Here is a 4153-nt window from a genome sequence, read left to right as displayed (position 1 = left end):
AGGTGAAAGTTAAGTGCTAGGTTTAAGAAAAGGGATTAACATTCAGAAATTGAAATAAAATATTTGAGCTGCTTGCTTGTCTTAATTGAGCTAGCAGCTGCATCACCTACTTGAGCTATAATGTAGTTAAAGGGCCCAAGTTTGAATTTAGGCTTATATTAATGGACTCACTTGAAGCCCAAACCTATTGAATTAATAAATAAAAAAAAGCCCAGCAGCCAAATCTGCCAATTAGCCCATTATGGATAAAGCTCAAGTGAAACTAAGTAGGTGCATCACTTACTAGGAATTTTTTTACAATGTAATTGGCCCAATGTGTATCACTTACTTGCATTAATCTGTCCCAAGTTGAACAAAAGAACATAGGGAAAATGGACAGCCAAGGCCCAATAATCTAAAGTCCAAAAAGGCCCAAGTTAAAAGGCCAAGTAGGTGGGTCACCTACTTGACAATATATGGCCCAAAATTGGCCAAGAAAGTCGGCCATAGAACCTCCCTTTCAAAGGATAAAGATCCAGTCATTTTCTCCATTTAAAACTTGCAAAACTTTTAGTTTCCTTAAGTTTCTTTCATGGTCTCTTGGCTTCAACAATAGGCCCTAACACACCTTAGGGTTCTTGAGTATTGTCTCATTTTCAAGTAAAAGTTTGAAGGAGAGTCTGAATTCTTGAAGTACAAGTTAAAAGTACAAATTTCCAGAATTAAGGTAAGACTATAACCCATTTGTTTTCCTCTCTTTGAATACATGTTTGGAGTGGAGAATTTTGTATCCATTTATCAAGAAGTTATGGATTGTGATAAATCCTTGAGTCAATATTCCCCTATTATGTTGAAAGATTTGAGATTGATAATGGTTGCCTTATAATATTGTTGTTGAGGGCAGCTTAGGTATCTTGGGAGAGGATGTATGAAGTTGTATTAATGTGTAGAGGAATGTGGTGGTTCACCAGTTGTGTAAGGGTTGTATGGGCTTGCTTTCCGTCAAATATTTTAGAAACTATTTTTGAGGACCTTAATGTGATTAGCTGCTATCATGACTTATGTTGTAGATTAGCACCCAAAAAGGAAGGCTGAATCGTGATAGTGTTATTGGTCAGAAAATATAGTATGTAAGGTTATTCAATACCATATTCCTTGGCATGAAATCTGACACCTGTATTTAAAATCAATGAAGTGAATCTCCTAAGTTTTATTCCTAGTAAAAGAAACAATAGCAGTGTACTGACTCCAAATAGCTAGTATATCCATCCCCCCATCTGAATTATATAGAAATACTTCATTATATGTTTACTACTCTATTCTTGTGTAATTGTCCCCCCTTGTGCTTTTATAGAAATGGTATTTGCAAAAGAATGTTTGGTGAATCCCTCTCCTAGACAATTCAAAATTGTATCATTAATCTCTTAACGTAATGTGTTGATGTTACATAACTCCTTATGTCATTGTTACTGCTTCAAAGTATTATTTTTCATGTCTTCTACTACTGGTCCGTATTTCCATATCTCCAAGATGATTATGACCACCAAAACAACATCTCAAAAGTGTTATGAGTATCCAAAGAACAATCCCAGAAGAGTTTTGAATTAATAAAAACAATATCAAAGATTAAAGAATCTAAGTGAAGAAATTTGTATTATTACGGGTGGCAGACCAGGGGCAAAAACCTAGCATGGGTCGATCCCTATTGGTATAGAAGGGTGGCAGCTCAGGGGCGAAAGCATAGCATGGGCCGATCCGAAATTGTGTAATTTGAGGACCGCATCCCAAGGGTTAATATGCCTAGAATGGGTCATCCTCTTCTACCACTGATCAGCTAGCCACTTGTATCACATGCCCTACAAATATTATAACATATAGAAAAATAAAGGAAAGAGCGTAATTTACATGATCTCACAAGAGTAAATAAAGGTGGTCTTCTCTCCTGATCTATGCACTCATATGTCGGTAGTTGATTTCAGTTGAGCCCTTGTATTACATATGTTTTTGCCTTACATATTCAGTACATTTTTTTACTGACGTCCGTCACGGTGAATTTCATGCTGCAGGCACAAGTACTCCACCTAGTAGACCTCCTTTGTTGGATCACACAACAGTAAGCAACCTTTGGTGAGCTCCAGGTTGATTCGGAGCTTTACTGATTCCTTTGTAAATTCGTTTTTGATATTGTATCGTAGTTAAGGGTAAGGCAGGGTCTGTCCGGACCTACTCTGGGTATTCTATCTTCTTAGAGGCTTTGTAGACGTATGTACATAGTTGAGTTGTCTCTTAAGGAATTGTGTCCTTAATGACCAAGTCTTGTATATAACATTTGAGTCTACATATGTTGGCTGGGATCATTGCGTCCTATGTGAACTCATCACGATTGTTACAGTTATATGCATAGTAAGAACAGATTAAACATGGATCTCCCGGGCCTTTAAGGCATCGGGGTCCTATCCGTCTTAATGGGATTTGAGGCGTGACAAAAGTGGTATCATAGCAGGATATCCTAGGGAGTCTACGAAGTCGTGTCTGTGTAGAGTCTTGCTTATGGATGTGTCGTGCACCACATCTATAACATGAGGCTATGGGACATGTAGGAGTTGTCTCATTTCTTTAACTTCTTAGATCGTGCAATAGAACCTATGTTTTAGGTGAATCATATCTAATTTCTAAATTGTTTTACTATAGCAAATATGCCGGTTACGAGAAATAGTAAAAGTATTGGTAAGCGAGTAGATGTGGCTGCCCATAGAAGGGACTAGCCAACCACCACCATGTCAAGTTGTTCAAAGTGGGGCTCAAGATGAGTCTCTATCACAGACTTCCCCGATTTTTTCATCTCCTGAACAACTAAGGAGGGAAGCTGAACCTCATAAACCCCCTATTAATGCTACCGAGAAAGATTTGAGGAAGGCAGTCTAACTATTAACTCGTATAATTGCTAGTCATGGACAAAGGCAACAAGGTCTTGTTGCAAGTACTCTTGGTGATAGAGCAGCTGGAACGTGGATACATGATTTTCTTAACTTGGACCCTCCATAATTAACCAGGTCAGATCCTAATGAAGATCCGTAAAGACTTTATAGATCAGATTAAATGCACTTTGGATATTATGCATGTAAGTGATAAAGAAGCACTTGAGATAGCTACAGAGATTAAAGGGTGTGTCTATATTGTGGTATGAAGCTTGGAAGAATCTAGGGGAACAAATGCACCTTCAGCTACGTGGGAAGAGTTCAAAAAGGCATTCCTTGATCATTATCTGCAATTGCAGATTCGAGAGGCCTATGTGGATCAGTTCTTAAATCTCCATCAAGGAAATATGAGCGTGAGATAGTATAGTCTCAAATTACTAAGTCTTTGGTTAATATATTTTTGATATTGTATCGTAGTTAAGGGTAAGGCGGGGTCTATCCCAACCTACTCTAGGTCTTCTATCTTCTTAGAGGCTTTGTAGACGAATATACATAGTTCAGTTGTGTCTTAAGGAGTTCTTGCCTCAACAGCCAAGTCTTGTACAAAACTTTGATTCTACTTATGTTGGTTGGTATCTCTGTGTCCTATGTGAACTCGTCACAATTGTTACAGTTATATGCATAGTAAGAACATGTTAAAAGTTGGTTCTCCAGGGCCTTTAGGGAATCGGGTGCCTGTCCGTCTTAATGGGATTTGAGGCACGATAATTATACACAAATGGAACTCATACAAATGAAGAATTCAATACACCTACTAAGCTCAAGACATGCAAATGACATATCAAATGAACAAATGCTAGTAGGACTTACGATCATATAAGGGGACCACATGACCTTAGTCATTATATTGATGTTTTGAATAAGGAGGGTTATGTAGCATCTCTACCATCTTCTATTGATGTTTTGAATGAGGAGGGTTACAGAGGATCTCTACCATCTTCTATTCCCAAGTATCTTATGTCATATTCTTTTCCTTCCCCAATACTTCAATGGAAGTTACATATTTTGAGCTTAGCTTCTAGGCCTTAACAATCAAGAATAAGTATAGTATCTCCCAATTTTTTTGTATATGGAATGGACACATAAAATCATGGGACTAACCTATAGGGGAAGTAGTTTCCCTTATCTTTATCTCATGAACATTTTTTGAGGCTCATCTTATAAGATCGCCTAGCTTTTAATATAAAATCTTAAGT

The 4153-nt window shown here is 37.6% G+C and overlaps 1 long non-coding RNA gene across 1 annotated transcript; it reads left to right on the top strand.

Annotated features, from left to right (window-relative positions):
• The first annotated feature begins 467 nt into the window (after positions 1-467).
• On the top strand, positions 468-2334 carry LOC104647405 (uncharacterized). Its single transcript, XR_741514.4, has 2 exons — positions 468-706; positions 2046-2334. It is a non-coding gene; the product is annotated as an uncharacterized lncRNA (long non-coding RNA).
• Positions 2335-4153: the final 1819 nt, after the last annotated feature.

Source organism: Solanum lycopersicum, chromosome 5 (assembly GCF_036512215.1).
Source record: "Solanum lycopersicum chromosome 5, SLM_r2.1".
In the NCBI taxonomy this organism is placed as follows: Eukaryota; Viridiplantae; Streptophyta; class Magnoliopsida; order Solanales; family Solanaceae; genus Solanum; species Solanum lycopersicum.
Note: the sequence above shows the minus strand (reverse complement) of the source record. Positions and strands in the feature narration are given on the sequence as shown.